The sequence below is a fragment of the Scyliorhinus canicula genome, chromosome 1, assembly GCF_902713615.1.
Source record: "Scyliorhinus canicula chromosome 1, sScyCan1.1, whole genome shotgun sequence".
Lineage (NCBI taxonomy): Eukaryota > Metazoa > Chordata > Chondrichthyes > Carcharhiniformes > Scyliorhinidae > Scyliorhinus > Scyliorhinus canicula.
Genome location: NC_052146.1, coordinates 16,772,490 through 16,784,766, shown reverse-complemented (window position 1 = coordinate 16,784,766; position 12,277 = coordinate 16,772,490). Strand labels below are relative to the sequence as shown.

Sequence of the window (12,277 nt, the reverse complement as noted above, 5' to 3'; positions counted from 1 at the left end):
GCTTTCTTTTTCTGTTTTATAAATTTAAAGTACCCAATTAATTTTTTTTTCCAATTAAGGGTCAATTTAGCACGGCCAATCCACCTAGCCTGCAAATCTTTGGGTTGTGGGGGTGAGACCCGCAGAAACACGCAGAGAATGTGCAAACTCCACGGACAGTGACCCGGGGCGGGATTGAACCCGGGCCATCGGTACCTTGAGGCAGCATTGTTAACCACTGCACCACCATACCGCCCTCAAGTCAGTCTTTCTCATGCCAGTAGATTGATATTACCTCAGCCCAAGAGTCTGAAGAGGAAAAATGTTATTCAATAAAGAATATTTATTTGTATTTTTCTTATATATTTACTGACGCACTAACAAACGAGTTAGGACTTCAGCAAATTAAAGAAAATACAGATGATACATATCTTTCCCATCATTTTCTGCCTTAAGATGACCAAGTGCAGCCAAGGGCAGACCACCTCATGTCTATATGCAATTTATATTACAGTACCGTCTATAAACATAACAGATAAATGAGGCTCAGACAAGGAGGGAGAGACAATTTCAATCATGAAGAAAAGAGAGTGAGCGAGAAAGGGAGTGGTGTGTCCACCCCTGCGCACAAGGTGGCTTGGAAGGCCGAAGAGCCTGTTCCTGTGCTGTATTGTTCTTTAAGGTAGCACAGTGGTTAGCATTGTTGCTTCACAGCACCAGGGACCTGCGTTCGACTCGTGGCTTGCGTCACTGTCTGTGCGGAGTCCGCACGTTCTCCCCATGTTTGCGTGGGTTTCCTCCGGATGCTCCGGTTTCCTCCTACAAGTCCCCGAAAGACGTGCTTGTGAGGTGAATTAGACATTTTGAATTCTCCCTCAGTGTACCCAAACAGGCACCGGAGTGTGACGACTACGGGATTTTCACAGTAACTTAATTGCAGTGTTAATGTCAGCCTACATGTGATACTAATAAAGATTATTATCTATTGTCAAAATAGAAACAGAAATTAGTGGAAGTATTCAGCAAATGAGGCAGCATCTTTGACAAGTGAAACAGTATTAATGTTTCAGCGTTATGACCATTTCTAATTGAAAACATTCAAGTCAGCCACCTATCACAAAATTATTATACATCACCATTTATTGTACTGAGGTTCCAAGCAGTTGAAAGTGACTCCTTGGTGACATCGGAGCGTGATCTACTGATCATGAAACGCGTGGGCCGGTTAGTGGGGGAGACCAAAATCGGGAACCACGCTGGGTGCCGATCAGTTACCCATCTAATCAGTCCGCTCGCATTGACGAGATCTGGATCCCACCGTGATGTGGCAAGAAACCAATTAAGCCAATCTCCATACCCATCAAGATAGAAAATAGGAGCAGGAGGACATCATTTGGCCCTTCCAGCCACCTGTTGTGTTATGTACTCTGGGATAACACAGGCTACAACTCGATGCAGCTTTGACCAAAAGATACTCCAGACTTTGAAGTAAGTTCAATGTGATTTATTGAACCATTAGCACAGTTCTCTATGAGTTCGACTCTCCTGCTAATCTTGCTATAGTAACTCAGTCTAACTAACCAGTCTGCTCTAAGCCATGTAGTGGGTGTGATGCTTCTGATCTGCCCCTGTCCTACTCTCCAAGTGTCGCCTGTGGAAAGAGACAGAGCATGTGTGCCCTGTCCTTATATATGGGTTTTGTAATGCCCCCTTGTGGTAGTGCACCTCTGGGTGTCTTGACTGCCCATTGGTCGTGTCCTATTCCATGTGTTCATTAGCTGTATCTCTGCATGTCATGATGTCTCTGGTGCTCCCTCTAGTGTTTACTTAGTCATAGTGTATTTACATTAACCCGTTGTGTATTTACAGTGAATACTTTTTCGTGTCATAAATTTTCTGTATAGTGTTAAAGAAAAATTGAACAAAAACAGGTAAATAAGTGATGACATGTGCAAGTTTTGATGACTGTGATGACTATACAAGATCAAAGAATAGTTATGATGACAGTGAAGATTATACAATACCAAATAATAGTTATGATGACGTTGAGGATTATACAATACCAAATAATAGTTATAAGTCCAAAGTTCATGAATTTACATGGTCGACTGGCTTTCTTGTGCTGTAATGGAAGTGTCGATGTTGATGTTGTCATTCCCTTGTGAACGCCATCAGTGTCCTGGTGTTTACGTAACCAAGACGTCATCAGGAGGTGTTCAAATAGTCAAATCACTTTATTATCTGAAGTGGCCTCTTTTTTTTATGCTTGTGGTAGCAATTCTTGATGACATCTTTCCTGAAAGCTGGTTTGCTTGTCCGTGGTGAAGCAAATGTGAATTGGTAAGATGCGTTGACATGCCATGGTATGTTTGCACTCTCGCCATTGTTCTGAGCTGAGCAGTAACATTGTGCTTCATGGGCAGAGTTGTACCGTGTCGTACCAGTTATTGTTCTATTGTTGTTGTCATTGTCGTTATTGACGTGCTTGTTGTTGTGTTTGTTGCGCTCAATGACCACACCGAGTGGAGAATTTGAGTCCTTCACAAAGTTACTTGTGTCAGTGTCCTTTGTGGCATCTGCCATTTCATTGAGCGTGCCGTCTCTGATTCCTCGGCGCTCCCCGTCTGGAGTCATGTCCGGTTCACTTGAATCATCTTTAGCTTGCTGATTCACCCCGTCTAGAGCCCTTTTAGGTTCTTATGGAGAGGCTCGAGTAGATGAGGTTTGAATTAACGTGGTGTCACTGGAGTCACTAGTAGCCTCACTTTGATTGTCGAGTGCTTCTGTACATACTAGCTGAGATCTGTCAGTCTCGCTGAGATGTCGCACATCTTGTATTGGAATTGTGATGCCTTTGTCACTTGTCGCACATACAGTGAGTAGACCTTCAGTGAATTCTTGTTGGTTAGATGAGCTGGGTAGACTGTCAAGAGTTTTCTTCTGGTGGCTCAAATAATCTGGGTAGACTGTCATAGACTTTTTGTTGTTCACGTGAGCGTGGCAGAATGTCATAGTCGTCTTGCTGTTCACTTTAGCGTGGCAGACTTGCATCGTCTGCTGCTGGTTGCTAGACCTTCATGGTCTTGTTCATACAAGGACTGCGCTCTGGAGTCTTGCGTTGCTTCCATCGTGGAGTCTGTTAACGAGCTCGCTGTGGAGGCTTGTACCGCTCTCTGAGGAGTGTGGCATAATTCCCTGTGTGGAGTCATGCCGTAGTCTCGCTGTGGAGTTGATCTGTGCTCTCTCAATGGAGTCATGCAATGGTCTCACTGTGGAGTCTTTCTGTGTTCTCTGTGTGGAGACGTGCAGTGGTCTCGCTGTGAAGTCATCGCTTTCTGTGCGGAGTCGGGGACTCTTTGTGCTGCATGGACCACTCTCTGTGTGGAGTTGTGGACTCTTCGTGGTGCGAGGACCACTCTCTGTGTGGAGTCGGGGACTCTTCTTGGTGCGTGGACCACTCTCTTGGCGTCAGGCCGGTCTCTGTGGGCTTGTACAGCTCTCTGTCTCTTGAGTTGGGCCGCAACAGAATCCTGCACTCATGGGTCGGGATGTCGTCTATGCTGGGCTGAGGATCCTCAAATCCGAAGAACTTGTCCATGACTCTGTCGGATGCTTCAATGTACAACACATCTCGTTGCGGTTCGGATTTCGTACTGAGGTCGCCACGTCCAATGATGAAATCATCGTCTGAGTTGTAGTCTTCATGGACTAAATCATCTCTTAGGGCTGTGCTAACTGCTTGTTGCAGGGTTCTGCAGAAGTTACTTTGAGCTACTGGTCGAAGTTCAGGCATTGTGCTGTCGTTCCAGGTGAAAGAATTGTGTTTTCTGACTTAAAAATTATTTTTCACTATTTTCGGACATTTCCCCTTTAAGTGGGCATGGTCCGGGGCCTCTGACATCATGACGTTTGTGATGTAGAGCAGAGGAATGGATTGCGCATGCGCAGATCGCTTTTCCTTCACTGTGGGCTCTTTTCGAAACTGCGCATGCGCGGCTTCTCGTCCAAGCGCAAAACACTGTTTCGCCGGTTCGCAAATTCTCGGGAACTGCGCAAGTACGGGTCCTTGCGCAAGATGGCTGCCAATCAAAATTGCCCTTTCCTTCTGTTGCATGCCTACCTTTTCCTCGTGGTGAGTATAGTTGCCAGTTTTACCGATTTCTATTGTGTTCACCTCGCAGTAGTTTTCAAACTTGTCCAGGACTGTCTGGAAGTCACTCTTGCCCTGCCCTTTGGAGTACTTGAGGAGTTGAAAATTTCTGTTGCACTTTCATCCGCAATGGTGAGTAGAGGATCTATTTTCTCAGCATCGGCCAAGCCATCTAGGTCGGATGCTGCCATGTAAATCTCAAATTTCTGCTTGAATGCACGTCAGTTGGCACTGAGATTGCCATGGTACCTGAGCTGCTGAGGAACCGGAATCTCGATCATCTTGCCTGGGTGCTGTTGCTGGTAGTCACGGATCTTGCTGAGTTGAACTATATGGATTCAACAGGCACTACTGGTACCATATTGTGTTATGTACTCTGGGATAACACAGGCTGTAACTCGATGCAGCTTTGATCAAAAGATACTCCAGACTTTGAAGTAAGTTCAATGTGATTTATTGAACCATTGGCACAGTTCTCTATGAGTTCGACTCTCCTACTAATCTTGCTATAGTAACTCAGTCTAACTAACCAGTCTGCTCTAAGCCACGTGGTTTGTGTGATGCTTCTGATCTGCCCCTGTCCTACTCTCTAAGTGTTGCCTGTGGAGAGAGCATGTGTGCCCTGTCCTTATATATGGGTTGTGTAATGCCCCCTTTTGTTAGTGTCAGCTCTGGGTGCCCTGACTGCCCATTGGTCATGTCCTATTCTATTAGCTGTACGTCTGCATGTCATGATGTCTCTGGTGCTCCGTCGAGTGTTTACTTAGTCGTAGTGTATTTACATTAACCCCTTATGTATTTACAATGATGCATATCACCACACCACCATCATTCATTATGATCATAGCTGATCATCCAACTCAATAGCCTAATTCCCCCCATATTGCTTGATCCTCTTCGCCCTAAGTGCTAAATCTAACTGCTTCATGAAAATGTACAATGTTTTTGCATCAACTACTTCCTGTGGTAGAAAATTCCACAGGCTCATCACTCTCTGGGTGAAGAAATTTCTCCTCATCTCTGCCCAAATGGCCTACCCCATATGCTCAGACTGTGACCCCTGGTTCTGGACACATCCACCATCAGGAACATCTTTCCTGTTAGAATGGTATGTTTCTAAGAAATCTCCCTCATTCTTCTGAACTCCAGCGAATACAATCCTAACCTAGTCAATCGCTCCTCATACGTCAGTCTCACCATCCCAGGAATCATTCCCTCTAGAGCAAGAACATCCTTCTCAGAGAAGGAGACCAAAATATTCAAGGTGTGGCCTCACCAAGGCCCTGTATAATTGCAGCAAGACATCCCTGTTCCTGTACTCGAATTCTCTCGGTATGAAGACCAGCATCCATTTGCCTTCTTTACCGCCTGCTGTACCTGCATGCTAACCTTCAGTGACTGGTGTACAAGGACACCCAGGTCTTGTTGCACATTCCCTGAAGTGCGAACCCACTGCGCCACTGTGCTGCCCCCTTAATTTGCCCACTCATTCAGCTTGTCCATATCACACTGAAGGATCTCTGCACCCTCCTCACAGCTCACCCTCCACCCAACATGGTATCATCTGCAAATTTGGAGATATTTCATTTTGTTCCCTCATCTAAATCATTAATATATAGTGTGAATTGCTGGGGTCCTAGCACCGATCCCTGCGGGACCCCACTGGTCACTGCCTGACAATTTCAAAAAGACCCGTTAATTCCTCCTCTTTTGTTTCCTATCTGCAAACCAGTTTTCCATCTCAATACACTACCCCTTATCCCATGCACTTTAATTTTACACGCCAATCTCTAATGCGGGACTTTGACAAAAGTTTTCTGTAAGTCCAAATATACTGCATCCACTGGCTCCCCCTCGTCAATTCTTCCAGTTACATCCTTGAAGAATTTCAGTACAATTGTTAAGCATGATTTCCCCTTCATAAATCTATGACAACTCTGTCCGATCTTGCCACTGTTTTCTCAGTGCCCTCCTATAAAATCTTTGATAGATGGATTCTCGAATTTTCCCCACTACCGACGTCAGGCTTACTGATCTATAATTCCGTTTTCTCTGTATCTGCCTTTTTAAATTAGCTACCCTCCAATCTGCAAACATCTCTGTTCCAGAGTCTATAGAATCCTGGAAGATAACCACCAATGTATCGACTATTTCTAGAGTCACTTCCTTAAGTACTCTGGAAAATAGATGATCAGGCCCTGGGGATTTATCAACCATCAATCCCATCAAATTCCCCACCAATATTGATCTCCTTCAGTTCCTCCCTCTCAATAAACCCTGCATCGCCCAACATTTCTGGTATCTGATTTGTGTCCTCAGTTGTGAAGACAGAACCAAAGTATGTGTTTAATTTCTCAGACATTCCTTTGTCCCCTATTATACATTCCCCTGTTTCTGTCTGTTAAGGACCTACATTTGTCTTCACCAATCTTTATCTCTTCATGTTCCTACTGAAACTTTTAGTCAGTTTTTATGTGCCCTGCAAGCTTACTCTATTTTCCCCTTCTTAATCTATCCCTTGATTCTTCATTGCTGAATTCTAAACTGCTCCCAATCCTCAATCCTGTTGTTTTTCTTGTCCAATTTGTATGCTTCTTCCTTGGATCGAATACAATCTCTACTTTCCCTTGTAAACCATGTTTTGGCCACTTTTCCCGTTTTACTTCTGTGCCAGACAAGAATAAACAATCGCTGCAGTTCCCCCATGCGCTCCTTGAATGTTTGTCATTGCCAACGTCATCCCTTTAAGTAATGTTACTTAATTGCCAACTCAAGCCTCACATCATCATTTCCTTTATCAAGATTCAGGACCCGTCTCAGAATCACCTACTTCACTCTCCATCTTGATGAAAAATTCTACATTATGGTCACTCATTCCCAAGGCTAATATGGTAGTGGTCACTTTAACTCCCACTGACTGTGGCAGCCGCAGGCTGCACATTTGAAGGTTAATGAGAAATTGGCAATTCTTGTAATGTGAGCACTTAGATTATCATAGAATTTACAGTGCAGAAGGAGGCCATTCGGCCCATCGAGTCTGCACCAGCTCTTGGAAAGAGCACCCGACCCAAGGTCAACACCTCCACCCTATCCCCATAACCCAGTAACCCCATCCAACACTAAGGGCAATTTTGGACACTAAGGGCAATTCATCATGGCCAATCCACCTAACTTGCACATCTTTGGACTGTGGGAGGGAACCGGAGCACCCGGAGGAAACCCACGTACACCAAGGGAGGATGTGCAGACTTCGCACAGACAGTGACCCAGCGGGGAATCGATCCTGGGACCCTGGAGCTGTGAAGCAATTGTGCTATCCACAATGATACCGTGCTGTCCTTCACAGCTCCCAAGTGGATTCCCATGGTACATGTGCCATGAAGCAGGCGATTGTTACTGCCTAGCATCCTAATCAGACCGTGAGGCTTGGACATTTCTTCTGAACTCCAGAGGCATTATCATAGAGGCAGCAGCCAACATTAGAACACCCAAGAGCTGGGAGTCAGCACTGGGGACATCCCCCCGAGGGGACGGTGGATGGAATCAGCAGTCGGTCCAGGTAACATTCCAGCGGGAGTCTGGGGTGCAGGGTCTGGGGTCCAGTGCCCAGGGGCCACTGCTGCGGCCCGGGGTGTGCATGCAGAGTGCGTTTGATGGTACCCTGAGAGATAGCAGGTGATGCGAGGGTGGGGAACGCTTGGTGGAATCTGAGGGTACCCGGGTGGAAGCCAGTATGTCTCACACCGTCTCCAATTCCTTACAGATATTACACTATGGATGATATCTTGGACCCCACAGAATCCGCCCTTGCGGTGGCATTGGCAGGCCAGGTGGCCAGATGCCGGAAACAGCAACTACAATGGAGGCTTGAGGCAGTGACCCTTGTGCAGGGCCTTGCCCTACACCGAGGACCCGTCCACACATGAAGCCAGGGAGGGACCTAGAGGAGGAGGCCAGCGACAGCCCAAGATGTACAGGCATCGCTGGTCCTTTGAACATGTTCCGCAGGAGGCTCTGCCTCAACAAAGAGATGGTGCGGCACCTGTGCCATGTCCTTGCGGACTTGGCACCGCATGGAGGAGGAGGATCGCCGCACCCGGTGGCTGTCAAGGTCACCACAGCCCTGACCCTCTATCCCTCAGAATCATTCCAAGCCTCGAACGGTGGCATCTCACAAGATACCGCCCATAAGTGCATCCATGAAGTCATGGATGCCCTGTTTGCCTTGGGAGCTTGTTTTTGTGGGATGTGGGTATCACTGGCTGATGAGGCAGGCAGTTAAGTATCAACCACATTGTTGTGGGTCTGGAGTCACATGTGGATCAGACCGGGTAAGGACGGCAGATTTCCTTCCCTAAAAGGACAGTATTGAGCCAGATGGGTTTTTATGACAATCGACAGTGGTTTCATGGTTATCACTAGCATCCTAATCAGACCGTGAGGCTTGGACGCGCATAAGAGATTGTTGAGGCATCAACATAGAGGCAGCAGCCAACATTAGAACACCCAAGAGCTGGGAGTCAGCACTGGGGACAATCCTAGAATGGACTTTTAATTCCAAATTTCACCATCTGCAGGGGCAGGATTTGAACCTGGATCCCCAGAGCATTAATCTGGGTCTCTGGTTTACTAGTCCAGTGACACTATCCTCCCGCTGACTATATAAATGTTGCCCTGGGCCAAGCCCATCAAGATGCCCGGCCAGTAGGATTCTCTGCCATCGCTGGGATACCCCAAGTCCATGGGGTAATAGATGGCATGGATGTCGCCTTGCGCGCACGGGGCAGTCTGGAAGCGCTCTTCATTAACAGGAAGGGGTTCCACTCCCTATACGTCCAAGTTGTGTGTGACCACCACCGGAAGATCATACATGTGTCTGCATGGTTCCCTGGGAGTGTGCACAACAGTTACATCCTGGGGCAGTCGGAGATCCCCGGCATCTTCAGGGTAACCGACTAGGATCTTGGGGGATAAGGGGTATCTGCTTAAGACCTGGCAGGTCTACAGCTTGGAACCCTGGCGGCCAGCCCAGTATGGAATAATGTACAATTATAACCCCAGCCCGATAGTGCAGACCCTCCCACCCTCAGTACCCTCTGCTTAGCCCTCCGCGCTCTATCGCTAGATCTAGGTGTGTTCCCAGGATGCACATCAGGGGTGTGCACAGCCTGATGCTTACCATGTCACTGGATCTTTGATGCCGACGACCTCTTGAGGATTTAGGACCAAAGGGTCTCGTCCGACTCAGCGGCGGCACATGCCTTGCTGTGCCATCCTCTTCCGCATGCTGACCCCGGGACATGCTGTTATCAAGGGGTGTGGACTCGCAGAGCTGGTGACTGCCGCCGTCACCCCGGGGAGGCTCCCGGTCAGCCTCCAGCATTCCCTCTTCTCAATATACGCCCGTAGGGCCCTGGGGGCCACCTGAGGTTGGAGGGGTAGCTGGACTGAGCTCCAGATGCCACTGTGTCATCTGGCTCTGCCAGGCCTGGTGGCTCCCCATTGTTTGCACTATGGTGTCGACGCCATCCACGGTGGGTGGGCCATGCTATGCAGTGCCTGGCCAATGTCCATCTGCTTCTGGGACACGGTCCTCAGTGACCGGGATGTGCTCTGGAATACCTCAGCGATGCCCACCTGAAACTGGGATATGCTTTGCAGCGCCGCAGCAAGATCCACCTGAGACTGGGACATGATCTACAGCACCTCGGCAATGCCGACTTGTGTCAGGGATGCGTCCCCCAGACTCGATAATGCTGTTGAGGCGCTCAGCCATGGCGGTCACTGACTGAGCAACACCTTGGAAACCATTGCTGTGGTTGCCACCCTAGCAGTTTTGGCCTCGGTGCCATGCATTGCCAACAGTAACTCCTGCACCTGTAGCCGCTGGGACTCTTCCAATTAGCCATGGACCCACTGGAGTGTCACTGACATCCCTCTCTGAATCTCACAGCCGCACCCTATCGACTGAATCAGCTCTGGGATTGTCTGGTCCAGAACCTCAGCATCGAACTAGTACTCAGCTGGAATCCAGCAGCCCTCTTACTACTGTCTCTCCTGGACATTCCTGCCTCCACCAGATGAGCATCTGCAACTGTGTGGTGCTCCAGAAGCCTGTCCACTATTTTCACCCACTGAAATGAAAAATCGCTTATTGTCACAAGTAGGCTTCAAATGAAGTTACTGTGAAAAGCCCCAAGTCGCCACATCCCTGCACCTGTTCGGGGAGGCTGGCACGGGAATTGAACTGTGCTGCTGGCCTGCTTTCAAAGCCAGCGATTTAGCCCTGTGCTAAACCAGCGTGTGCCTCTAATCTGGTAGTGGGTGGGGATGACAGCTGTGGCATCCCGATGGTGGCATCCTCAGAACTCTTCTCTGAGGTGTTCTCTCGGACAGCGGCGGGGGTGTGCGATGGTGTGTGGGGGGGGGGGGGGGGGGGGGGGGGGGGGGGGGGGGGGGGGGGGGGGGGGGAAGAAGAGACACACTTTGGATGGGCTAGCACCATGCGGGAGAATGCGCATGTAGTCAGAGGAAAGGATCGTCATGCTGGCATGAACTCACGTGTGACAGATCATCTGGGTGAGGACCAGTACCAGGCGCAGAGGGTAGCAGACAGGAGCAGTGTCAGGGAGCCAATGCCAACACACCCATGCAGACCGGTGGAGGTCGTTGAGCTTTACGGCACTGGGTGGAGGTTCTCCTGGTGATAATCCACAAACTGATGGCCATTGCCTTCCAGGCGGCACTGACTGACCTGCGTCTGACCCTCTGATCCCCTCAGGGGAACTGGGTATTTCATCTGGACTTGACTCCGTCCATCAGCTTGGCCAAGTGCTCCTGTCTGCTACCCTCTGCGCCTGGTACTGGTCCTCACCCAGATGATCTGTCACATCGTGGAGCTGGTCTGCGCGGTGGCATGGTGTGCTGTAGGGGGTTTGCTCTGCAGGATCAGTTAAAGTGCTGTTCCCCCTCGTTAGCAGGGAGCTGTTGGGCGCAGACTGGCAAATCAGCCGGTGGACAGTCATTTGCAGTGTGAAGGCCGTGGAGCATCATTATGTGCCCTAATTAACGTTGATACCGGTTGATGGCCTTGCTGGTTCGCCTTTCGGGAAACACCCGGCGATTCCCGTTCGTTACCATATTTAGAACAAATTGGTTAGATCGCGTTCCAGGTAACCACACAACAGAAGGGATAAGTATCATCATAAAATGATACTCTGCAGGAGGAGGCCATTCTGGTGATCAACTGCTCAGTATGGAGAAGCTTGTTATAAAATGTTATACAGCAATGGGATTTTGGCCTCTGAAATGAAGTGGCATTGAGTAACAGAACCTGTGTGCAATGTCTTAAAAGAAAACTAATTAAAAATTAAAACCAATTAGAAACTAAAGTTGAGTGCATAAATGCACTGGATTTTAATTGAAAAAGTGTAGTGTCCAGAAGTTAGATTTTCTGACACTTTTGTTAAGCCAATGGATTCCCCAACTGCAATGTTGGGGTGAGCTCACCTCCGCTTGACTGGGTTGCCCCCCAGTGATTTAATGACTGCTGGACCGTTATTGGCTCAGGCTGAGATTTCCGCCCTCATCAGGGAAACGGTGCTGCCTCGAAGAACTGCAAGTCAGTCACAGGGTCGATAACGCTCTAGTTCCAGCAGCACCACTGGGAGCAGATACATGAAAATCAAAAGGGAGGGAAGAACTTAAAAGGTCGCAATCACTTGGGAAAAGGTACTGGGAAAACTATTACAGCTAAAGGTTGACAAGTCTGCTGGACCAGGTGGCTCCATCCAAGTGGCTGCAGAGATAGTAGGTCTATTGGCTGTGATCTTCAAAAATTCCCGATTCTAGAAGGGTCCCAGCAGATTGAAAATCACTGACATAACATCTCTTTCCAAGAAAGCAGGAAACTATAGGTCAGTTCGGCTGACAGTAGTCGTATGGAAAATGCTAGAATCCATTATTAAAGAGATTACGGGCCAGTAATTTTGAAAATATTAATACAATCAGGCAGGGGCGGGTGTCGAGTCCATAGGAGGCCACCGCAAAGTTTAAAGGTGGCATTCAGAGGCTGCTGAGGCATCCTTGAATGCAGAACGACCAGTGCAAGTAGACACAGCAGGCAGAAGAGGAGCTCTGGCGGTAAGA

The 12,277-nt window shown here is 48.3% G+C and overlaps 1 protein-coding gene across 2 annotated transcripts in view; it reads right to left on the bottom strand.

Moving 5' to 3' along the window:
- lrrc74b (leucine rich repeat containing 74B) overlaps nucleotides 1–12,277 on the bottom strand; it is a 101,618-nt gene that overhangs the window by 81,856 nt on the left and 7,485 nt on the right. The gene's annotated exons all lie outside the window — the stretch shown is intronic.